Raw genomic sequence first — 26916 nt, forward strand, 5'->3', positions numbered from 1 at the left:
TTAATGATTACCAAAGCTCCATTCCTGTTTTGAGACACTTACATTTACTTATACTTATTTGAGTGGTAAAGCCAGTTACATATGAAGTATGGTAAAAATAACTTTAAAAATTAATGTAGTAGTATACTGAATTGCTTGCCAGTTGAAAAATATTCTGAGAGACCAATCTGTCTTTTCTAAATTCTTTAGATCTTCATTTTTAAAGCCCATTCAAGTATCTTGTAGGCAAAGTACTTTGCACAATTATAAACTAAGGCCTTTAGTAACTATTCCATGAACATTTAGCTAGATTTTAAAAGATGATTTTGATACTGGCTTGCCCATGAGAGGCTCACAATCTAATGGGGAAATGAATATAAGGAAATATAAGGTATATGAAAACAAGTACTACAGTTTGTTGAGTGCTTGGCAGGGCAGTAGGGAATAGTCTTTAAGGTCATAGGCTCGAGTCCCTTTATGTAGGTGCCTCTCCTGGCCTCACACAAAGGAGTTCCTCAACCTTAGGTTAAGTTACCAGCCTCTCTTTGTCTCAGTTTCCTTTTCTGTAATATGGGGACAATAATAATAAATCTAATAATAATGAGTCTCATAATAATAAATCTCATAGGGTTATGGTAAAGATTAAAGTATGTGGAATGCTTGTAAGCTTATTACAGCTAATGACGTGTGGAAAATGCTCAGTAAGCATTAGCCATTAATAGGGGTATGTGCAGAATATGACAGCATAAAATAAGAGTGGTTGAGGGTGGTGTGAGAAGACTTCCAAGAAGATGGGACACATGGGAAGAATCTTGAAAAGTGCATTTCACTGGTCAGACGGATAGGAGGTAAGTGGGACAGGCTAGGCAGAGAGACAAACATGTATGCAGAGACCTTACAGAGCCCAGGATACTTTCAGGGAAGTTGAACTATTTCAGTATGAATCCTGAAAAGCCTGACGAAGCATTGGGACTTTATCCTATAGGCACTTGAGATAAATTGTTGAGCTGGCAAAGGATGTTAGACATATGGGTCTGGCACCATAGAAGCAAACTTGGAAGTCACTCACTCATTCATTCAATGTTTTTTGAGGGTGCACTAAGTTCCCAGGCATTGTTTATGGATAGTGAACAAAACAGGATGGTCTGTGATCCTATGATTGGAGTTCAAAATCTTGTAGGGCAAAGATAAGTGAGTAAATAAATTAGTAAGTGCTGGTAAGTACTATGAAGGAAGGTAACAAGAGTAAAATGAGGGAGGATAATGGGGTTGGGGAGACTGTTTAGGAGGACGTCCCAGAGTCAGTGTCATTTCATCTGAGGTCTCAAGGATAACCAGGAGGCAGAGAACAAGGACAGGAGAGTATTCCAGGAAGAGAAAAACCACATCTTTAAGGTACCAATGTGTGAAGAAGCTTGGAGTGTTCTAGGAAGTGAAGGAGGCCAGCATGGCTAGCGAATCATAGCAGAGTGGAGAGAGATGAGCTCAGAGAGAGTCAGGTGCCAGGCATTCAGAGTTCTATAGGCCAGAGTGAAGTGTGTTATTTTATTTGAAGTGCAGTCAGAAGCCACTGAAGGATTTGAAGCAGAGGGATAAATGCTCTCATTTAGGTATTAAATGAATTTCTCTAGGTGCTCTGCAGAGAATAGATTAGTAAGGGGCAATGTAAAAGTGGGGGCAGTGATAAGAGGCCTATTGAATTAGTCTAGGTAAGGGACAGCGGTGGCCCTGGGATGGAGACGAGTGCCTAATTTGAGATACATTTGGAGATAGAATTGACAGGACCTGCTGATGAACTTGATGTGAGAGGTGAAGAAAAAACAAAAATCAAATTTGATCCCTTCAGGTTTATAGCTTGAGGAACTGGGTAAAGAGTGGTGTTACAGGACTTCTCTGGTGGTGCAGTGGTTAAGAATCTGCCTCCCAATGCAGGGGACATGGGTTCGAGCCCTGGTCCAGGAAGATCCCACATGCCGCGAAGCAACTAACCCACAAACCACAACTACTGAGCCTGCGCTCTAGAGCCTGCAAGCCACAGCTACTGAGCCCGCATGCCTAGAGCCTGTGTCCAGCAACAAGAGAAGCCACTGCAATGAGAAGCCCGCACACCACTATGAAGAGTAGCCCCTGCTCACCACAACCAGAGAAAGCTCGTGTGCAGCAATGAAGACCCAACGCAGCCAAAAATAATTAAATAAATTTTTTTTAAAAAAGTGGTGCTGTCTACTAAAATTAAGAAAATATGGGGACTTCCCTGGCGGTCCAGTGGTTAAGACTCTGAGCTTCCACTGCAGGGGGAGCAGGTTCGATCCCGGGATGGGGCAGTAAGATCCTGCATGCCGTGCTGTGTGGCCAAAAAAATTAAAAAAGAAAAAAAAAAGTGAAACACTGGAAAGAGAGTGGTTTGAAGGGTAAGGGAAGGAAAAATCAAGAGTTCCATTTTGGACATAAGTTCAGCTATTGTTGCCAAGTTAGCACATAAAAAACATGATGCCCAATTAAATTTGAATTTTAGATGAACCATGAATAATGTTTTAGTATACATCTATGACAAATAGTGCATACTAATACTAAAACATCCTTTTTTGTTTATATGAGTTATTTTTCTGGCAACCCTGATGGTTAAGCCACCTGTGAGAAGTCAAAGTGGAGATGTCAGGTGGGCAGTTAGATATATGAGTTGGAAGCTGAGTGCAGGAGTCTAGGCTAGAGTTTAGGAGTTATAAGCTGGGAGACATAGGAATCTAAAGCTGTGACAATGAGATTACCCACTTAGGAAATGTACAGGGAAGGAAAAGAAGAGACTGCTCAAGACTGAACTCTTCAACATTTGGAAGAAAAAGTAAAATACAGGAACTCTTTTTGAATAATTCAGTGGCCAAAGAGATTAGAGGGACGCCAGGCCGGAGTCATATTACAGAATCCAAAAGTGGACAGTATTTTTTTTTTTTTTTCAGCTGCACTGCACAGCATGCAGTATCTTAGTTCCCTGACTGACCAGGGATCAAACCTGTGCCCCCTGCAGTGGAAGCATGGAGTCCTAACCACTGGACCACCAGGGAATTCCCAGAGGACAGGATTTAAAAGAAGGAGAGAGTGACCAACTGTGGGGAAAACTACAGAGTGATAGAATAATATGAATGGAAAAAGTATGCAACGAATTTGGCAACACAAAGGTCATTGGCAACCTTAGCAGTGTACTCTTCTGTAATGATTGAGGAAGTAGAGAAAGCATGGTTATCTAAAACTTGAAACAATCTTATTTGGGAAGGGAGCAGAGAAATAGTGTTGGCCAGACAGTGATAGTGAAAACCATGACAAATTCTGAGCTTTCCCAGGGGAGTGTTTACAGTAAGAAAAGAAGACATTTGAACCAGTATCTTTGGAATAGATAGAAGAAAAGGAAAGAGGAAAGGGGACAGAGGAGTGAGAGGTATGAGCGAACTCCAGTAGGGAAATTTTATAGGAACGAAGAGAGAGGGATTCAGAAGAGAGGGAGTTGTTAACAGTAGCAGATAATACAGAGCCACGAAGAAAATGAAGCCTAAAATAGTTTATTGCTGTACCCATGTCATGCTGTTTTAATTACGATAGTTTTACTGGGACTTAACTGTTTGGTAGCTGGTCGTCTTAGCCTTTAAAATCTTTTGGATATTTTTAGTCTCTACTCTTCCATGTTTAACATTTAGGGAAAGCTTGTCAAACTCATTGCAAAAGCCTGTTGGGATTTTGACTGAGATTGCATTTAATAGTATAAGAATAATTGTCCAGTCATATAGAAAAATACATTATTAGGTCCTTCTCTAACAGCATTTGCAATAAATTCCAGATGAAAATAACTCTATGGATTTGATGATTATAAAGTTACTGAAAACTTTTACCTGAGCAGTTTCTGAGAAGTCAGATTGTAGTGGCCTCAGAGATGGATTGGACATAGAAAAGTAGAGAATATAAATATACAGCATTATTTCAAGAAGCTTGCCTCTAAGGTAAGTAGAAAGATGCTAAGACTAAACGGCCAAAGAGGAGACTCAGGGTTGAGGGAGTTTTATCTCAGAAGATGGGAACATATTTATAAACCGCTAGAGAAATGAGAGAAGAGAAGTTTGAAAATACAGAGAAATGTGGAACAGGGTCCCATGAGAACAGAAGGGAAGAGGATCCTGAGTACAGGTGGAGATACTGACTTTGGACAGAAGATCTTAATTGTATCTGAGACTAGAGAAATGGTGATTCTGATGAAGTAGACATCAATAATTTGGGGTTGAGGCAACAAAGTTGAAGAAATTCTAGCTTGAACTTTCTGTCTGAGATTTGGGCTAAGGTCATTTACTGAGCGTTCTTGAATAGAGTGGGGTAGAGATTTGAGAATACTATGCAAGTTTGGCGGTAGCCACTGTAGGCGAAGGATGGGGGATGTCCAAGTGCACATAAAAGGACTGCTGAGAGCCCGGATCAAAGAGGACAGCACAGACGTTTCCCTAAAGTTCTTTTGAAAGGAAGAAAAGACAGAAAGTTGAAAAGATGGGAAGTATTAGCATAGGTAGTTACGTTAACTGAACGGTTATCATTCAAGGAACTACAAATACTTTGCACGTCGCATCTTGCTTTATGTCCATTTGTTTTTTCTTAAGTGTACTTACAAAATGATCACTCTCCAAGTTTCTTAGTACATTTACAACATTAATATGTGTGACCATTAATTAATTTGAGGGGAAAGAAATAACAGTAATTAGCATCTTCAGTCACAAATGGAGAAAATAATGCCTAAAGATACTCCTGAGGTCAGGAGTTCTTTATCCATAATTAAATGAACAGCATCTTCCAAATTCAATGAAAAGGGCATATTTTATTAATAGAAGACTTTAGCATGAATATTATAGTTGTGTGGCATCTTGACCCATTTCTGTCTCAGGAGCTCATTAGCTAGTTATAGTTGATATATCCCAGTTAGAACTGAAGTCAGGGAGATTTATTTTGTGAGTTTTATTTCCTAATCCAGCAGGGATCAGCAAACTATGACCTGCTGACTGTTTGGGGAAAAAAATCAGAAGAGGAAGAATGTGTCATGACACGTGGAAATTACATGGAATTCACATTTCAGTGTCCCTAAATTAAGTTTTATTGGAATACAGCCACACTTGCTTATCTGCATGTTGTTTCTGGCTGATTTCACACTGTAGTGGCAGAAGTGAGTAGTTGTGATGGACATGGAAAGCCTAAAATATTTACTATCTGGCCCTTTACTGAAAAAGTTGGCTGTCACTTAAAATACAGCACCTGCCTGCTCCAGTTTCCATCCCCACTTCTCCCATCTCTCAGTGCCTTGCTTATTGGTGCTATATATTCCAGGGGTGTTTGCCTTTTCATAAGGAGCTCTTTTTTTTAAATTAATTAATTATTTATTTTTGGCTGCATTGGGTCTTCGTTGCTGCATGCAGGCTTTCTCTAGTTGCGGCGAGCGGGGGCTACTCTTCGTTGCGGTGTGTGGGCTCCTCATTGCGGTGGCTTCTCTTGTTACGGAGCACGGGCTCTAGGCGTGCAGGCTTCAGTAGTTGTAGCATGCAGGCTCTAGAGTGCAGGCTCAATACTTGTGGTGCACGGGTTTAGTTGCTCTGCGGCATGTGGGATCTTCCCAGAGTAGGGCTTGAATCTGTGTCCCCTGCAGGGGCAGGCAGATTCTTACCCACTGTGCCACCAGGGAAGTCCTCATAAGGAACTCTTAAACATTAAAAAGGCTAGACCCAAATGAATGAATGCACAGTGCTGGGATTGCAGGTACAGGTCAGGATGTCTGGATATATTTTGGCTAAAAGGTCACCTTGGCATCCTTTAATTCCACCATACAGTCACTTGTGTCAGCTACAAACATGATTCTGATTGGGAGCATTTGCTAGTTTCTTGACCTGCTGTTCTCTTCGTGATATACCAGGCCCTTCAGATCCTGAACTTAAAATTTCAAAACAACTTTCACAGGCAGAATGGTTGAGCAAGGTGGCAGGGCAGCTAGGCCTCAATCTGCCTTTCAAACATAGCTACAAAGAGCCCAAGTCCTTTGCTTGGTTCTGGGTTCTGTGGGCTTGAGGAGCGTGGCTTGGCTGCGTTGGATCATAATGTTCAATTTTATTAAAGTTTTTACTTTACCAAAACAAAATTTCATTTGGCCCATGAGCTCTTGGGCCACTGCTAATTCATATTCAGTTTAGCTTTGTTAGTACATTCGAGGGTGGATCTTGCTCGGCTGGAGTGCAGTGTAGTGTGTCTCCTATACGTTGGAAGCCTCTTAGACTTTCCTGTAACCTTGTTCCTCAAACTAGAGGTCACAAGCCATCCTTTGAGGGGCCTGCAGAGCTCATTTGCCTCCCCTTCCTCATATTTATGTCTGTAGTACTTTCTGTCGTTTGGCTTTCTCTGTCCACCTGGATAGAATCACAGGGCTCTAAGCCACAGGGCAGGCAACCACGACAGGGAGTTTTCTTTCCATTGGAGATTTTTAGAGATGAGCCCAGCTGAGAGACAGGGTTAGGCTGTCTTAAGAAAAGACACTCTTGGCTGTGCCTTGAGCTGGGTTCCTTTGCCATAACCAGTAAGAGAGAAAACAGGGCCTCTCAAACAACAACTTCATTAATTGACTTGCTAGTTGATGTTTGTAGAAGAAAAGCATGGGTTTCCATTTTCCCGTTTAATTATCCGTAATAGCACCCTCCCAACTGTGCCTAGGAAATGCATCTGACAGGGAGACATTGGTTTCATTTGGAAGAAAGCTGAGTTGACATGATAAAAAGTTTAAGTTGAGGAGAAGTAGGATTCTCATCGACCGTTTTTCTCTTCCTTCTCTTGCTTTGCAAAGTCTGTGAGACTTAAGTTATCTTTATAATGCTATAATTAGCAAAGTGACAATTTCTTATTTATCACAGATCCTAGAAATATGCAGGATTTTTGAGACATTGAAATGTTTTTAAAGCTTGTTTGCCCATTCTAATGACTTGCCAGTTTATTTTATTATTTCTCCATAAAATATTACTAAATTTAAATATGATGCTGTTTTATAATACTGCTGAGGGCTCTTACGGATATATGTTATTTTCTATTTCAGAATGTAATATTCAGATAGGATCATTTTTGACATTTCAGTAATGCAGTCAATTCTTAGCTCTAGGATACAAATTTAAAATAGATTAGAGGTAGGACTCCTAGTCTCATTTCTAAAACATTTGGCCTCATTTTCCTTGTGAAAACTAGGAAGGATAGGGAAGAAAGGTGAATAATAATAGCAGAGAAGCTTAAAACAAATAAAAAAGGCCATAACCTTTATTGGCCTATGGCAGTAGAAATTTAATTCATAATTATTATGGGAGCTCTTACCATCCATACTTACTGTTTACTCAACTTCTGTCTTTGAGCTTCTGCACTCTTTTATTTCTAGAACTTTTTCTTCTTACTCAACTCTACCCCCTCCACTTAGTGCACACAGACGCTTCACTAAAGCCGAGGTTCTGCTGCTCTGCCCTGGCTACTTGCTTCTATTTCAAGGTGTCTCTACACCTGATTCAGTTCGTGGTTAGAAAAGCACGTGCTGGCGATGCCCAGATAACCAGTTTTCCTGCTTCTGGCTCTTGTGGCTTGGGGTTTGCCCTTTCCGCTTTGGAATTCATTCCACGATTCTCCTCCTCATGACTGCTAGGCCCCGGCTAGCCTATTTAGACACTATTATTAGGTACTGACTGCTGGTGGGTGACTACTTTTTCAATGAAGTCTCACGTGCTTGGCTTGGGTGGGTGTCACTTAAATCTATTAGGCTATCAGTTTCAGAATCCCCTGTGCAGCCTTTTAAAATTTGGATGAACGTACCCCTTCTCAGATCTTAGGAATAAGTTCTTAGAATGGGGTCTATATGCACGTATAATTTTTTAAATTGTCATAGGTATTTCTAAGGTACCTCTAGGGTTGAGAACCATGGACTTAAAACCTTGAAAGTCATCCTTCATACCCTGTTCTATGGCTGGAGGTAAACCCTAAAAACACTTCTCATCTGGGGGAGACATGAGACTTTTCTTTATTAATCTTGTGCTCTCACAATCACATAGACAACATAACCTTTACAAACCATAGTTAATCTGTCTTTTTGGCTTTCATGGACCAGGGAGAAATAAAACCAAGGGGAGATGTATTCTGGAGGGCAGTGACTTTCAGAGACAATGGAGCATGGTGGAGAGAGAGAGGGCCATTTGAACTGTTCCAGATTCACTTGGTGAAATGAAATTTCTGGGCTGTTTACCCCAGACCATGAAATAGCCAAAATTTATTTTTAAATGTCTGTGAATGTAGAGAGGGCACAAATGTGAAGGCCGATTCTAAGAGAAATCAAATATGGAGGAAAGCCGTTGATTAGTCTACTCTGGTTGTTAGCAGCATGAAGGGACTAAGAGAGACCATAAATGCTATACAAACTACAAAGGAGGTTGAGGTTTTTTTTTTTCTTTTCCCTTCAACACAAATAAGCAAACAGAGAAATGCTTGCCTGAAAGTGAATGAGCAGTTGGGCACAACAACAAATGAACCAGCAATGCAGAACGCAAACACTAGTGGCTCACCAGTGGGATAAATATGGGCAATAAGCTGAAAGACACGACTGCTTGAGGCACATGTGACAGGAACAGACAGCAGATGAGAATCACATGTAAATAGCAGAGGCAGCTGGAGTTCATAACCCCCTGTCTTCCCTGTTATTAGTTCACCCTCTCTTTCCCTATTATCTCTTCCTGAACAACCTCAGACATTTCCTCTGCACTTCGGACCCAGACATTTCCTCTGCACTCCGGACCCAGAGTCCCAGCTCCCTGACTGGTATTCCTGCTTGTGTCTCTATACATCAGTAATGTTTAAAACCAGCTCCGGCTCTTCCTCTGCCAAACCTAATCCACTCCCTCTCCTGCCACCAGCATCACCCTTGACACTTCACTCCCCCTCGCCCTCCAGCCCATCACAAATTCCTGTCAAGCTGCACCTCACGTGGATTCGCTTGTCTCCATCTCTGCTGCCACTATCCTGGTCCAAGATACGATCATCTCTTCCCCGGATGGTTATACTGTCCTCCTGCACTCATCCAACTTCTCCTTCAAGATCTGCTCTACCCTGCAGCCAGAGAGATCTTTTCTAAATTCAGTTTAATCTTTGTATAAGCAGTCTCTTTCCTTAGAAACCCTTCGATGGCCTTTTACTGCTGTAGGATAGAGAACAAATTCCTAAACCATACTTGTAAGTACTGGCATGATTGACATTGGCTGTCTTTACAACTTCAACATTTACTTCTCTCTCCTTTTGGCACTTCAGCCAAACCCTTCTGTCACGTGATGAGACGCGCACCCCAGGGACTTAGCACCTGTGGGTCCTCTACTTGGAACACTATCACTTTTCTCCCTCCATCACCACCCACCTACTCAGCTCCTTTTTCTCCTCCCAGGCTTTCAGATCTCAAGCGTCCATCACTCTCAAGAAAGCATCTCCCAAGCTCTCACTCTTCGTCAGATTTCTTTTCTGTATCCTTTTGCAGTCCTGAGTAGTCTTCCTATGGAACAGTGTTTCCCAACCTTGTTGCTATTCACATTCTGGACTAGAGAATTCTGTGTCGTGGGGAGCTGTTCTGTGCATTGTAAGTAGCATTCCTGACCTCTACCCCCTGTATGCAACTTGTAACAATTAAAAACATCTCCAGACATTGTCAAATACCTCCTGAGGAGCAAAGTTACCCCCTTTGAGAACCACAGCTTTAGAGCAGCTACCTCTACTTCAGTCTGTATGTATTGAATATGTTTTTCCTAAAAAAAATTGAATACTCCATGACATCATGAACTGTGTGTGTGTGTGTGTGTGTGTGTGTGTGTGTGTGTGTGTGTGTGTGTTTTGAATGAAAGAATGGAAAAAAACCCCAAAACACCATAGGGGAATAATGTCACTATTTGATTTTAGTCTCCAAAGTTCATTCTTTCTTTCTTCTCTAGAAGGAAATTTGAGAACTACATCCATAATATTATTGAATTTCAAATCAGCATAATCCTGATGTAGAGTTCACTAGAGAACATTAGTCATGGGGTACATGCTTCTGGTCCACTACTGGAAACCTCCAGATCATTAGGCTTCTTGAGGAAGAGGCTCAACTTCTCCATATCTAAACAAGCATTCTAAAAATTATACACCTTCTTCATCTAGCTGTGTGGCAACTTGGTATTGTTAACTATTTGGGGGAAAACTATATAGTATAGCTAGAATTTAAGCTTGCAATGGAGCACAAAGCCTTTCTTTCTAGAGGAATGTACATAGAGGAATGTACTCTATACCTTCTGTGATATTTTCTATCAGCTTCAGGTAGCTGATGAAAAAGGTAGATATAAACACAGTAATAATAAGCAGAAAAGTAAATAAGAGTGGGTATACAGAGGAAGTAACACTTGATTCTAAATGGAAAGAAACATCGGGAATGTCTTTCTAGAAAAGGCGATATTTGAACTGCTTTAAAAGATGAGTAGGAATTTTCTAGGTAGAAAGACAAAACCTGCAAAGTTCTTGGGATTTAAAAGAGCACAGTGGAACACAGCATGTGGTCTCTAGAATGTTTGAAATGAAGCTGGAAAGGTTGGAAGAGGCTAGAACATGAAGAGCTTTAAATGCTGAGATAAGGAAGTTGGATTTATTTATAGCAAGCTATCCCAAGGATTTAAAAAAGGAAATGGTATGGTTGCATTCGTATTTTATTAGAAATCTCTGGCTGAATGTGGAAGATAACCTAGAATGTATGAGACTGCAAGTTTAGAGACCAGTCAGGGATCTGTTATACTAGTTTCCAGGAGAAATGAAGACAAACATGACTTAGGACAGTGACATAGGGGTGGGAGAAAGGGAATGATTTCCAAGCACAATAAGGAAGTAGAAGTGAAATGGTAGAGAGACCTTCAAGATGGCAGAGGAATAAGACGTGGAGATCACCTTCCTCCCCACAAATACATCAAAAGTACCTCTGCATGTGGAACAACTCCTACAGAACACCTACTGAATGCTGGCAGAAGACCTCAGACTTCCCAAAAGGCAAGAAACTCCCCACGTACCTGGGTAAGGCATAAGAAGAAAGAAAAACAGAGACAAAAGAATAGGGACCGGTGGGAGCTGGGAGCTGAGGCTCGGGCTTCGGTCGGATCCCAGGGAGAGGACTGGGGTTGGCTACGTGAACACAGCCTGAAGGGGCCGGTGTGCTGCAGCTAGCCAGGAGGGAGTCTGGGAAAAAGTCTGGACCTGCCAAAGAGGCAAGAAACCATTGTTTCGGGGTGTGCGAGGAGAGAGGATTCAGAGCACCGCCTAAACGAGCTCCAGAGACGGGCGCAAACCGTGGCTATCGGCGGGGACCCCAGAGACGGGCATGAGATGCTAAGGCTGCTGCTGCAGCCACCAAGAAGCCTGTATGCGAGCACAGGTTAGTATCCACACCCCCCTTCCGGGGAGCCTGTGCAGCCCGCCACTGCCAGGGTCCCGTGATCCAGGGACAACTTCCCCGGGAGAACGCACGGCGCGTCTCAGGCTGGTGCAACGTCATGCCGGCCTCTGCCGCCGCAGGCTCGCCCCGCATCCGTACCCCTCCCTCCCCTGGCCTGAGTGAGCCAGAGACCCCTAATCAGCTACTCCTTTAACCCTGTCCTGTCTGGACGAAAAACAGATGCCCTAAGGGGACCTACACGCAGAGGCGGATCCAAATCCAAAGCTGAACACCAGGAGCTGTGCGAACAAAGAAGAGAAAGGGAAATCTCTCCCAGCAGCCTCAGGAGCAGTGGATTAAAGCTCCACAATCAACTTGATGTGCCCTGCATCTCTGGAGTACCTGAATACACAATGAATCATCCCAAAATTGAGGCGGTGGACATTGGGAGCAACTGTAGACTTGGGGTTTGCTCTCTGCATCTAATTTGTTTCTGGTTTTATGTTTATCTTAGTTTAGTATTTAGAGTTAATTATTTGTATAATTATTGGTATAATTATTGGTATATTTGTTTATTGATTTGGTTGCTCTCCCTTTTTTTATATATAGATATATATTTTTTCCTTTTCCTCTTTTTTTATATATAGATATATATTTTTTCCTTTTCCTCTTTTTGTGTGTATGTGTATGCTTCTTTGTGTGATTCTGTCTGTATAGCTTTGCTTTTACCATTTGTCCTAGGGTTCTGTATGTCCTTTTTTTTTTTCTTTTTTTAAAAAATTTTTTACCATCCTTATTGGAGTATAATTGCTTTACAATGGTGTTAGTTTCCACTTTATAACAAAGTGAATCAGTTGTACATACACATATGTCCCCATATCTCTTCCCTCTTGCATCTGCCTCCCTCCCACTCTCCCTATCCCACCCCTCTAGTTGGTAACAAAGCACCGAGCTGATCTCCATGTGCTATGCAGCTGCTTACCACTACCTATTTTACATTTGGTAGTGTATATATGTCCATGCGACTCTCTCACTTCGTCCCAGCTTACCCTTCCCCCTCTCCGTATCCTCAAGTCCATTCTCTAGTAGGTCTGCATCTTTATTCCCGTCTTGCCCCTAGATTCATCTGATCATTTTTTTTTCTTTTTCTTTTAGATTCCATATATATGTGTTAGGATACGGTATTTGTTTGACTTACTTGTTGACTTACTTCACTCTGTATGACAGTCTTTAGGTCCATCCACCTCACTACAAATAATTCAGTTTCGTTCCTTTTTATGAATGAATAATATTCCATTGTATATATATATGCCACATCTTCTTTATCCATTCATCTGTTGATGGACACTTAGGTTACTTCCATGTCCTGGCTATTGTAAAAAGAGCTGCAATGAACATTGTGGTATGTTCTTTATGAATTATGGTTTTCTCAGGGTATATGCCCAGTAGTGGGATTGCTTGGTCATATGGTAGTTCTATTTTTAGTTTTTTAAGGAACCTCCATACTGTTCTCCATAGTGGTGGTATCAATTTACATTCCCACCAACAGTGAAAGAGGGTTGCCTTATCTCTCCACCCTCTCCAGCATTTATTGTTTGTAGATTGTTTTCATGATGGCCATCTGACGGGTGTGAGATGATATCTCATTGTAGTTTTTTTTGTTTGTTTGTTTGTTTGTTTTGTGGAACGCAGGCCTCTCACTGTCGTGGTCTCTCCCGTTGCGGAGCACAGACTCCAGACACGCAGGCCCAGCGGCCATGGCCCACGGGCCCAGCCGCTCCGCGGCACGTGGGATCCGCCCGGACCAGGGCACGAACCCGCGTCCCCCGCATCGGCAGGCGGACTCCCAACGACTGTGCCACCAGGGAAGCCCCTCATTGTAGTTTTGATTTGCATTTCTCTAATGATTAATGATGTTGAGCATTCTTTCATGCGTTTCTTACCAATCTGTATATCTTCTTTGGAGAAATGTCTATTTAGGTCTTCTGCCCATTTTTAGATTGGGTTGTTTGTTTTTTTTATATTGAGCTGCATGAGTTCCTTGTATGTTTTGGAGATTAATCCTTTGTCAGTTGCTTCATTTGCAAATATTTTCTCCCATTCTGAGGGTCGTCTTTTTGTCTTGCTTATGGTTTCCTTGGCTGTGCAAAAGCTTTTAAACTTCATTGGGTCCCATTTGTTTATTTTTGTTTTTATTTCCATTTCTCTAGGAGGTGGGTCAAAAAGGATCTTGCTGTGATTTATGTCATAGAGTGTTCTGCCTATGTTTTCCTCTTAGAGTTTTATAGTATCTGGCAATACATTTAGGTCTTTAATCCATTTTGAGTTTACTTTTGAGTATGGTGTTAGGGAGTGTTCTAATTTCATTCTTTTACATGTACCTGTCCAGTTTTCGCAGCACCAATTATTGAAGAGGCTGTCTTTTCTCCACTCTATATTCTTGCCTCCTTTATCAAAGATAAGTTGCCCATATGTGCGTGGGTTTATCTTTGGGCTTTCTATCCTGTTCCATTGATCTGTATTTTTGTGCCAGTACCATACTGTCTTGATTACTGTAGCTTTGTGGTGTAGTCTGAAGTCAGGGAGCCTGATTCCTCCAGCTAGGTTTTTCGTTCTCAAGATTGCTTTGGCTATTTGGGGTCTTTTGTGTTTCCATACGAATTGTGAAGTTTTTTGTTCTAGTTCTGTGAAAAATGCCATTGGTAGTTTGATAGGGATTGCATTGAATGCTTTGGGTAATATTCACAATGTTGATTCTTCCAATCCAAGAACATGGTATATTGCTCCATCTATTTGTATCACCTTTAATTTCTTTCATCAGTGTTTTTTAATTTTCTGCATACAGGTCTTTTGTCTCCTTAGGTAGGTTTATTCCTAGGTATTTTATTCTTTTGGTTGCAGTGGTAAGTGGGAGTGTTTTCTTAATTTCACTTTCAGATTTTTCATCATTAGTGTATAGGAATGCCAGAGATTTCTGTGCATTAATTTTGTATCCTGCTACTTTACCAAATTCATTGATTAGCTCTAGTAGTTTTCTGGTAGCATCTTTAGGATTCTCTATGTATAGTATCATGTCATCTGCAAAGAGTGACAGCTTTACTTCTTCTTTTCTGATTTGGATTCCTTTTATTTCTTTGTCTTATCTGATTGCTGTGGCTAAAACTTCCAAAACTATGTTGAATAATAGTGGTGAGAGTGGGCAACCTTGTCTTGTTCCTCATCTTATGGAAATGCTTTCAGTTTTTGACCACTGAGAACGATGTTGGCTGTGGTTTTGTCATATATGGCCTTTATTATGTTGAGATAAGTTCCCTCTATGCCTACTTTCTGGAGGGTTTTTATCATAAATGGGTGTTGAATTTTGTCGAAAGCTTTCTCTGCATCTGTTGAGATGATCTATGGTTTTTCTTCTTCAGTTAGTTAATATGGTGTATCACGTTGATTGATTTGTGTATATTGAAGAATCCATGCATTCCTGGGATAAACCTCACTTGATCATGGTGTATGATCCTTTTATTGTGCTGTTGGATTCTGTTTGCTAGTATTTTGTTGAGGATTTTTGCATCTATGTTCATCAGTGATATTGACCTGTAGTTTTCTTTCTTTTTGACACCTTTGTCTGGTTTTGGTATCAGGGTGATGGTGGCCTTGTAGAATGAGTTTGGGAGTGTTCCTTCCTCTGCTATTTTTTGGAAGAGTTCGAGAAGGATAGGTGTTAGCTCTTCTCTAAATGTTTGATAGAATTCACCTGTGAAGCCATCTGGTGCTGGGCTTTTGTTTGTTGGAGGATTTTTACTCACAGTTTCAACTTCAGTGCTTGTGATTGGTCTGTTCATATTTTCTGTTTCTTCCTGGTTCATTCTTGGAAGGTTGTGCATTTCTAAGAATTTGTCCTTTTCTTCCAGGTTGTCCATTTAATTGGCATATAGTTGCTTGTAGTAATCTCTCATGATCCTTTGTATTTCTGCAGTGTCAGTTGTTACTTCTACTTTTTCATTTCTAATTCTACTGATTTGAGTCTTCTCCCTTTTTTTCTTGATAAGTCTGGCTAACGGTTTATCTTCTCAAAGAACCAGCTTTTAGTTTTATTGATCTTTGCTTTCGTTTCCTTCATTTCTTTTTCATTTATTTCTGATCTGATCTTTATAATTTTTTTCCTTCTGCTAACTTTGAGGGTTTTCTGTTCTTTCTCTAATTGCTTTAGGTGTAAGGTTAGGTTGTTTATTTGAGTTGTTTCTTAAGGTAGGATTGTATAGCTATAAACATCCCTCTTAGAACTGCTTTTGCTGCATCCCATAGGTTTTGGGTCATTCTGTTTTCATTGTCATTTGTTTCTAGGTATTTTTTGATTTCCTCTTTGATTTTTTCAGTGATCTCTTGGTTATTAAGTAGTATGTTGTTTAGCCTCCATGTGTTTGTTTTTCTTTCAGACTTTTTCCTGTTATTGATATCTAGTCTCATAGCGTTGTGGTCAGAAAAGATACTTGATATGATTTCAATTTTCTTAAATTTACCAAGGCTTGATTTGTTACCCAAGCCTTTGTTACCCAAGGCTTGATTTGTTACCCAAGATATGATCTATACTGAAGAATGTTCCATGAGCAATTGAGAAGAATGTGTATTCTGTTGTTTTTGGATGGAATGTCTTATAAATATCAATTAAGTCCATCTTGTTTAATGTATCATTTAAAGCTTGTGTTTCCTTATTTTCATTTTGGATGATCTGTCCATTGGTGAAAGTGGGGTGTTAAATTCCCCGTCTATGATTGTTACTGTCGATTTCCCCTTTTATGGCTGTTAGTATTTGCCTTATGTATTGACGTGCTCCTATGTTGGGTGCATAAATATTTACCATTGTTATATATTCTTCTTGGATTGATTCTCTTGATCATTTTATAGTGTCCTTCTTTGTCTCTTGTAATAGTCTCTGTTTTAAAGTCTATTTTGTCTGATACGAGAATTGCTACTCCAGCTTTCTTTTGATTTCCATTTGCATGGAATGTTTTTTTCTATCCCCTCACTTTCAGTGTGTATGTGTCCCTAGGTCTGAAATGGCTCTCTTGTAGACAGCATATATACAGGTCTTATGTTTGTATGCATCCAGCCAGTCTGTGTCTTTTGGTTGGAGCATTTAATCCATTTACATTTAAGGTAATTATCGATATGTATGTTCCTATTACCATTTTCTTAATTGTTTTGGGTTTATTATTGTAGGTCTTTTCCTTCTCTTGTGTTTTCTGTCTAGAGATGTTCCTTTAGCATTTGTTGTAAAGCTGGATTGGTGGTGCTGAATTCTCTTAGCTTTTGCTTGTCTGTAAAGCTTTTTATTCCTCTGTCAAATCTTAATGAGATCCTTGCTGGGTAGAGTAATCGTGGTTGTAGGTTTTTCTCTTTCATCACTTTAAATATGTCTTGCCACTCCCTTTTGGCTTGCAGAGTTTCTGCTGGAGGATCAGCTGTTAAGCTTATGGGGATTCCCTTATGTGTTACTTGTTGTTTTTCCCTTGATGCTTTTAATATTTGTTCTTTGTATTGAATTTTTGATAGTTTGATTAATATGTGTCTTGGCCTGTTTCTCCTTGTATTTATCCTGTATGGGACTCTCTGTGCTTCCTGGACTTGATTAACTATTTCCTTTCCCATATTAGGTAAGTTTTCAACTATAATCTCTTCAAATATTTTCTCAGACCCTTTCTTTTTCTCTTCTTCTTCTGGGACCCCTATAATTTGATTGTTGGTGCGTTTAATGTTGTCCCAGAGGTCTCTGAGACTGTCCTCAATCCTTTTCAGTCTTTTTTCTTTCTTCTGCTCTGCAGTAGTTATTTCCACTATCTTATCTTCCAGGTCACTTATCCGTTCTTCTGCCTCAGTTATTATGCTACTGATCCGTTCTAGAGATTTTTACATTTCATTTATTGTGTTGTTCATCATTTTTTGTTTGCTCTTTAGTTCTTCTAGGTCCTTATTAAACATTTCTTGTGTTTTCTCCATTCTATTTCCAAGATTTTGGATCATCTTTACCATCATTATTCTGAATTCTTTTTCAGGTAGACTGCCTATTTCCTCTTCATTTATCTGGTCTGGTGGGGTTTTGCCTTGCTCCTTCATCTGCTGTGTGTTTCTCTGTCTTCTCATTTTGCTTCACTTACTGTGTTTGGGGTCTCTTTTTTGTAGGCTGCAGGTTCATAGTTTCCATTGTTTTTGGTGTCTGTCCCCAGTGGCTAAGGTTGGTTCAGTGGGTTGTGTAGGCTTCCTGGTGGAGGGGACTAGTGCCTGTGTTCTGGTGAATGAGGCTGGGTATTGTCTTTCTGGTGAGGAGGTCCACATGTGGTGTGTTTTGAGGTGTCTGTGGCCTCATTACGATTTTAGGCAGCCTCTCTGCTAATGGATGGGGTTGTGTTCCTGTCTTACTAGTTGTTTGGCATAGGGTGTCCTGCACTGTCGCTTGCTGGTCATTGAGTGAAGCTGGGTGTTGGTGTTGAGATGAATATCTCTGGGAGATTTTCACCGTTTGATATTACGTGGAGCTGGGAGGTCTCTTGTGGACCAGTGTCCTGAAGTTGGCTCTCCCACCTCAGAAGCACAGCACTGACTCCTGGCTGCAGCACCAAGAGCCTTTCATCCACATGGCTCAGAATAAAACGGAGAAACGAAAGAAAGAAAGAAGATAAAATAAAATAATGTAAAATAAAATAAAGTTATTAAAATAAAAAATAATTGTTAAAAAAAGTTTTTAAGTAATAAAAAAAAAGGACAGAGAGAACTCTAGGACAAATGGTAAAAGCAAAGCTATACAGACAAAAATCACACACAGAAGCATACACATACACACTCACAAAAAGAGGAAAAGGGAAAAAATATATACATATATCGTTGCTCCCAAAGTCCACCTCCTCAATTTCGGATGATTCATTGTCTATTCATGTATTCCACAGATGCAGGCACATCAAGTTGATTGTGGAGATTTAGTCCGCTGTTCCTGAGGCTGCTGGCAGAGATTTCCCTTTCTCTTCTTTGTTCGCACAGCTCCTGGGGTTCAGCTTTGGATTTGGACCCGCCTCTGCGTGTAGGTCACCTGAGCATGTCTGGTCTTTGCTCAGACAGGATGGGGTTAAAGGAGCAGCTGATTCTGGGGCTCTGACTCGCTCAGGCAATGGGGAGGGAGGGGTACGGATGCGGGATGAGCTTGTGGCAGCAGAGGCCACCGTGACTTTGCACCAACCTGAGGCGCGCTGTGCGTTCTACCGGGGAAGTTGTCCTTGGATCATGGGACCCTGGCACTGGCGGGCTGCACAGGCTCCCGGGAGGGAGTTGTGGATAGTGACCTGTGCTTGCACACAGGCTTATTGGTGGCTGCAGCAGCCACCAAGTGTATTACTTAGTGTCTCTGGGGTCCGCGCTGATAGCCGCAGCTCGTGCCCGTCTCTGAAGCTCCTTTAAGCAGCGCTCTTAATCCCCTCTCCTCGCGCACCAGGAAACAAAGAGGGAAGAAAAAGTCTCTTGCCTCTTCGGCAGCTCCAGACCTTTTCCCGGACTACCTCCCGGCTAGCTGTGGCGCTAGTCTTCAGGCTATGTTCATGCCACCAACCCCAGTCCTCTCCCTGGCATCCGACTGAAGCCCGAGCCTCAGTTCCTAGCCCCGACCCGTCCCAGCAGGTGAGCAGAGCAGCCTCTTGGGCTGGTGAGTGCCGGTTGGCCCTAATCCTCTGTGCGGGAATCTCTCCACTTTGCCCTCTGCACCCCTGTTGCTGCACTCTTCTCTGTGGCTCCGAAGCTTCCCGCTCTGCCACCCGCAGTCTCCACCCGTGAAGGGGCTTCCTAGTGTGTGGAAACCTCTCCTCCTTCACAGCTCCCTCCCACTGGTGCAGGTTCCATCCCTATTCTTTGTCTCTGTTTTTTCTTTCTTCTTTTACCCTACCCAGGTACGTGGGGAGTTTCTTGCCTTTTGGGAGGTCTGAGGTCTTCTGCCAGCATTCAGTAGGTGTTCTATAGGAGTTGTTCCACATGTATATCTATTTCTGATGTAATTTTTGGGAGGAAGGTGATCTGCACGTCTTAGTCTTCCGCCATCTTGAAGCTCCCCTGCTCTTCTTTTTTTCTTTTGTGGTACGTGGGCCTCTCACTGTTGTGGCCTCTCCCGTTGCAGACCATAGGCTCCCAAACGAGGCCACCATCACTCTGATACCAAAACCAGACAAAGATGTCACAAAGAAAAAAACTAGAGGCAAATAACACTGATGAACATTGATGCAAAAATCCTCAACAAAATACTAGCAAACAGAATCCAACAGCACAATAGTAGGATCATACATCATGATCAAGTGGGGTTTATCCCAGGAATGGAAGGATTCTTCAGTATACGCAAATCAATCAATGTGATAAACCATATTAACAAATTGAAGGAGAAAAACCATCTGATCATCTCAATAGATGCAGAAAAAGCTTTCAACAAAATTCAACACCCATTTATGATAAAAACCCTCCAGAAAGTAGGCATAGAGGGAACTTACCTCAACATAATAAAGGCCATATATGACAAACCCACAGCCAACATAATTCTCAGTGGTGAAAAACTGAAACCATTTCCTCTAAGATCAGGAACACAGCAAGGTTGTCCACTCATGACAGTTATTTAACATAGTTTTGGAAGTTTTAGCCACAGCAATCAGATAAGACAAAGAAATAAAAGGAATCCAAATTGGAAAAGAAGTAAAGCTGTTACTGTTTGCAGATGACATGATACTATACATAGAGAATCCTAAAGATGCCAGCAGAAAACTACTAGAGCTAATCAATGAATTTGGTAAAGTAGCAGGATACACCATCAATACGCAGAAATCTCTTGCATTCCTATACACTAATGATGAAAAAATCTGAAAGAGAAATTAAGGGAACACTCCCATTTACCATTGCAACCAAAAGAATAAAATATCTAGGAATAAACCTACCTAAGGAGACAAAAGACCTGTATGCGGAAAACTATAAGACTCTGATGAAAGAAATTAAAAATTATACAAACAAATGGAGAGATATACCATGTTCTTGGCTTGGAAGAATCAACATTGTGAAAATGACTCTACTACCCAAAGCTATCTACAGATTCATTGCAATCCCTATCAAACTACCAATGGCATTTTTCACAGAACTAGAACAAAAAATTTCACAATTTGTATAGAAACACAAAAAACGCCGAATAGCCAAAGTAATCTTGAGAAAGAAAAACGTAGCTGGAGGAATCAGGCTCCCTGACTTCAGACTATACTACAGAGCTACAGTAATCAAGGTAGCATGGTACTGGCACAAAAACATAAATATAGATCAATGGAACAGGATAGAAAGCCCAGAGATAGACCCACGCTCGTATGGTCACCTTATCTTTGATAAAGCAGGCAAGAATATACAGTGGAGCAAAGACAGCCTCTTCAATAAGTCGTGCTGGGAAAACTGGACAACCACATGTAACAGAATGATATTAGAACACTCCCTAACACCATACTCAAAAATAAACTCAAAATGTATTAAAGACCTAAATGTAAGGCCAGACACTATAATACTTTTAGATGAAAACATAGGCAGAACACTCTATGACATAAATCACAGCAAAATCCTTTTTGACCCACATCCTAGAGAAGTGGAAATAAAAACCAAAATAAACAAATGGGACGTAATGAAACTTAAAAGCTTTATTAGCACAGCAAAGGAAACCATAAACAAGATGAAAAGACAACCCTCAGAATGGGAGAAAATATTTGAAAATGAAGTAACTGACAAAGGATTAATCTCCATAATTTACAAGCAGTTCATGCAGTTCAATATCAAAAGAACAAATAACCCAATCCAAAAATGGGCAGAAGACCTAAGTAGACATTTCTCCAAAGAATATATACAGATTGCCAACAAACGCATGAAAAGATGCTCAACATCTCTAATCATTAGAGAAATGCAAATCAAAACTACAATGAGGTATCACCTCACACAGATGGTCAGAATGTCCATCTTCAAAAACTCTACAAGCAATAAATGCTGGAGAGGGTGTGGAGAAAAGGGAACCCTCTTGCACTGTTGGTGAGAATGTAAATTGATACAGCCACTATGGAGAACAGTATGGAGGTTCCTTAAAAAACTAAAAATAGAACTACCATATGACCCGGTAATTACAGTGCTGGGCATATATCCTGAGAAAACCATAATTCAAAAAGAGTCATGTACCACAGTGTTCATTGCAGCACTACTTACAATAGCCAGGACATGGAAGCAACCTAATTGTCCATCGACACTTAGGAGATCAGCTTGGTGTTTTGTGACCACCTAGATGGGTGGGATAGGGAGGGTGGGAGGAAGACACAAGAGAGAGGAGGTATGGGGATATATGTATATGTATAGCTTATTCACTTTGTTATATAGCAGAAACTAACACACCATTGTAAAGCAATTTTACTCCAATTAAGATGTTAAAAAAAAAAGAAATGGTATTGGCAGTGGTGAAAGAGAGAAAGAAGAGTCTAGGATGACTCTCAAGATTGTAATGTGATTTTCTGCGTGCTTTTTGAAGCCATTAACAAAGAGAGGGTATTTTGAAGGAATAGGTTTGGATGGACAAAGGTGAGTTTGGTTTTGGACATGCTGAGATTAAATCATCCATGAACCCTAGCTGGAGAATCCTGGAGTGGTGCTCAGAAGAGAGGTCAGAGCTAGAGATAGATTTGAGTTACCACGATGGGGTATTCACTGATGCTGTGGGAATGAAATAGGTATTCCAGAGAAAGGATGTGAAGAAGAGGGGCAGACTTACTGTGTACCACTGAGGAATAATTTAGATAAGAAAACGCTTGTTCTAAGTCTTTATCCAAAACTTGAATCACCTGAAGGATTTATATTTTAAGATACAGGAAGGGAAAGTAATCTAATTATTTTGATGTCCATTTGCTCTGATTTATTTATTCTGCTGGTATCAGGAGAACTGATGTTGAAATGCCTTAAAATAAGTTCTATCTATTTACAGCTCTCTGTGAGTCTGGAAGTCACAAAATCTTTGTAAATTTTCCAAGTCTTTGAGAACAGCCTTCATGATATGTGCTTTCAGACCACAGGCATATGGTGAGAGTTTGCTTGCCTTCCAAAAGCAGACGTTGAGAAACAGGAGAGTTTGGTTATAGTTTAGACAGTTTTTGAACTGATTTAGCAGTAATGGGTCAACTCTGTTTTAATGACTATATTTTATTTTCTTGAGAACATACACTGTGGATGTTCTCATGGATTTCCATATATATATTTCAGAATTTTAAAAATTTTATCTGGCATGTAGTCCATTCATATTCATGACTAGACATGTGAATATGGTCATTTTAATGATATAAAGCAAAAACACTGTATGTAATTGTCTTGTAATTGACGAGCTCAAGTTCTAGCCTATTTTTTATTTATTTATTTTTTTTGCGGTACGCGGGCCTCTCACTGCTGTGGCCTCTCCTGTTGCGGAGCACAGGCTCCGGACGCGCAGGCTCAGCGGCCATGGCTCATGGGCCTAGATGCTCTGCGGCATGTGGGATCTCCCTGGACCGGGGCACGAACCCGTGTCCCCTGCATCAGCAGGCGGACTCTCAACCACTGTGCCACCAGGGAAGCCCTAGCCTATTTTTTAATTGAAATAGATTTGACATACAACATTGTATAAATTTAAGGTGTATATGTTTTTTGATACATTTGTATATTGTAGTATGACTGCTATTGTAGTGATAATTAGCACCTCTATCACATCACATGAATTGTCTTTTTTTAGTGGTTAGACTCATTAAGTTCTAGTCTCTTAGCAAGTTTGATGGTTGTAATACAATGTTGTTATCGATATTCAAGCCTGTTTTCTTCTTATATTGGGTTACTATAAAAATGTGTCTGCCAAAACCACTTGTAAACAAGTAGGTAATATGAACAGATTCTCATGTGAATTGATCTGAATGTTTACCAGCAAATAGATACATTTTGTTCTTATAAGACAAATAAACAACTTTTTCGTATCCGTAGTGATATTTTAAGTTGGTAGATAAAATAGGGGAGATAATACAACAAAATCTTCTGTCAGTTTTAATAATAGCAAATGGGGTTTTTGTTGCTCTGTTTGTTTTTATGGTGCCCTTTTGGAAAAAGGCATTTTCTGAGGCCAGAAAAAAAGTGATTTTTGAGAGGCCATACAAAATGTTATTTCAAATTTAAACATAATTGAAATATATTAGCAAAAACTTACTCATATCAGAAATGAATTCAGGAACTCATTGAATGACAAAATTGTTTCTACCTAAGAAGAACAGAATCAGAACTTAGCAGTAGATTTCTAGACACTATTTTCAAAATAATTTTTTGTGTGCAATGAGAAATTAGCAGGCATATATGTTTTATATAGTTATGGTACCTTTTCCTGTAAATAGTGTATTCTTAAAGAATTGAATTTAACTTGAATTTTTAATAGATTTTATTGAATAGAATAAATAATAAAATATTATTTATTAGACTAATAATAGAATAAATAGAATAAACTAATACTAATAAAGTTTACCCAAAGACACAGAGCCAGTAAGCAAAACTCAGCTCATAAAGATCATAAAGACTTCAGAGCTTACCTATTTAAAAAATTTTTATTTTATATTGGAATATAGTTGATTTACAATGTTGTGTTAGTTTCAGATGTACATATATCTATTCTTTCAGATATACACATATCTATTCTTTTTCAGATTCTTTTCCAATATAGGTTATTACAGAGTATTGAGTATAGTTCCCTGTGCTATTCAGTAGGTCCTTGTGGATTATCTATTTTATTATATATAGTAGCATGTATGTGAATCCCAACCTCCTAGTTTATCCTCCCCCGTCTTTCCCCTGTGGTAACCATAAGTTTGTTTTCTATGTTGTGAGTCTATTTCTGTTTTGTAAATAAGTTGATTTGTATCATTTTTTAGATTCCACATGGCATTTGTCTTTCTCTGTCTGACTTACTTCACTTAGTGTGATAATCTCTAGGTCCATCCATGTTGCTGCAAATGGCATCATTCCATTCTTTTTATGGCTGAGTAATATTCCATTGCATATATGTACCACTTCTCCTTAACAGCTTACATATTTAATTACCACCCTATGTTTGATATTCCTGTTTCTTGGAGTGTGGGTAGAGAACTCTGAGCTTCCTGTCAATTTCTTGCTCCCTTTCTTGTAGGGCTCTCTTCCATCTTTGCAAAGTGATCCGATAGAAGTAAATGAATGGGAAGTATGGAAATGTCATTGGCTTAAATGTAAATTAATAGAATATACAAATTGAAGGTACAAATGGTAGAAGTACCAGAAAGTTATATACTATTGCTTTCTTTGTGAGTTTACCCTTTGTGTGATTAGGTCTTGCAAATTGGTGGCACCAATTTCATGAGATTTGAGGAGTAATAAAAGGTCTGTTGATTTTTATCTTTATCCACCTTAGTGTGAGTTTCAAATCTTTTGTTATTTATTTATTTTTATGAAGGTACAATTTACATAGAGTGAAACGCATGAATATTAATTGTACAGTGCAGTGTGTTTGACAAATGCATACACCCATGTAATCTATGCCTTTTTCAAGATGTAGAAGTTTTCATTCTCCCCAGAGAGTTGTCTCTTGCCCTTTCCCAGTCAATCCCCACACCTCCCTCTCAGAGTTCTATCACTGTAGATTAGTTTTGTCTGTTCTAGAACTCCATATAAATGGAATCATGCAGTGTGTTCTCTTTTGTATCTGGCTTCTTTAATATATACTGTATAATCTTTGAGATTCATATTGACTGTGTGAATCACCACTTTTCCCCTTCTATTTCTGAGTGGTATTTCATTGTAAGAATATTATTATAATTTGTTTATTCATTTTCCTGTTGGATGGATATTTGTGTTGTTCTCCTTTTTGATTATTATAAATCAAGTTGCTGTGAACATTCTTTTTTGTTTTTCGACTTGAAAGCATTTTATTAAACATTTTTGGATGTCGCTTCCTACTTTTAAGTATAAGAAAGGCATTTCAATATAAACAAATATACAATGAAGTCATCTTCCTTTATGTGAAGAAATATGAATGAACTTTGCATTAATATTTAAAGGCAAAGTAGTTCATTGCCCAAACTTTAAATATCTCAAGAGCACAACAAATTCTGAACACACTAAGATCATGTTGCTACTTCAGTATTCTTGGGAATGGTGAGTGATTAGTTGGTCTGTGGTTTAGGATTGGTTTCCATTCTTGTTTCTTGAGCTTCTTCTACCTCTGAAAGCTTTTTATCGTTTTCCAGTGTTTGTTGAAGTTCATGGATGGTGCTAAGAAGAACGTGAAACTGTTTCCTTCTCAATTCCAGCTTATCTTCAATACTTCATTTAATATGTGAAAGATGCTCTAATTCCTTTCCCAGAGCCTGTAGTTCCTTTAATGTCTCATGCGTGTCTGGATGACACAGAATCACTTTTGCCAGTGCATCATGTTCTTGGCTATCTTTTTGCATTCATTTTGCTTGAAGAATTTGCTTTTTGCACTCAGCGATTTTTTCATGTGCTCCAGCAATGCTACCTTCTATTTCTTTGTAAATTTTTTCATAATTTTCCATTTCTCTGAGATTCATATCATATACCAGCAAACTTTTGCCCATTGAAAATTCACATTGGGACAGTGCGCTCAGCATACGTTGGTACTGGCTGTATCCCTCTTCCTGGGATCCAGAGTTGTGACACTTAATGAAACTTTTCGCTAGCAGATTAATTTTCCCATCATCTCCAGTGCCATCTCCATCAATGAGGAGACGCTTCCGTATGACTTCGTTATCAGTCACGGCTCCCACGTGCGCGGTGGCGGTGGCCACTGTGAACATTCTTATACAAGTTTTTTTTTGCAATCAAATGTTTTTCTTTCACCTACGATTAGGATTGCTTGGTCATAGGGCAGATGTGTTTTTAACTTTCATAAGATGCTGCCAAACCATTTTCCAAAGTGGTTGTTATTGTATTTTATATTCCCATTTTATATTCCCATTAGCAATGTATGGAAATTCCCCTTGCTCTAAATCCGCTCCACATTTGGTATTGTCAGTCTTTTTAATTTTAACAATTTTAGAAGGTATCTTTTTATAATTTTAATCTTTTCAACCTTTCTGTGAGATTAGAGTTTTAAACTGTTCTGTATTGTAAAAGCAATATATTTTACAGAGTTTGGAAAAGACTGAAAATTTTAAGTAATAGTGTAAAAATTACCTATAAGTCCGCAATTTAGTTTTCTAAACATTTAGTAGAAAATTATTTTCATATATATAAATTATAATCTTATACTCTTTTGTCATTAAATATGCCCCCAAACCTTGAATTTTATGACATAATATTATTATACTATAGAGTATATTATATAATTCATTTTACCATTTGTCAAGTTTTTGGGATGTGGATTGCCCCTAATTTTGTCCCGATATAAATAATACTGT

The 26916-nt window shown here is 39.7% G+C and overlaps 1 protein-coding gene and 1 pseudogene across 1 annotated transcript in view; one reads left to right on the forward strand and one right to left on the reverse strand.

The window, feature by feature from the left end:
- The window catches only part of GPR158 (G protein-coupled receptor 158), a 329361-nt gene that overhangs the window by 189318 nt on the left and 113127 nt on the right, over positions 1-26916 (forward strand). The gene's annotated exons all lie outside the window — the stretch shown is intronic.
- On the reverse strand, positions 25660-26313 carry LOC101324804 (THO complex subunit 7 homolog pseudogene; annotated as a pseudogene).

This window comes from Tursiops truncatus, chromosome 2 (assembly GCF_011762595.2).
Source record: "Tursiops truncatus isolate mTurTru1 chromosome 2, mTurTru1.mat.Y, whole genome shotgun sequence".
Classification (NCBI taxonomy): Eukaryota; Metazoa; Chordata; class Mammalia; order Artiodactyla; family Delphinidae; genus Tursiops; species Tursiops truncatus.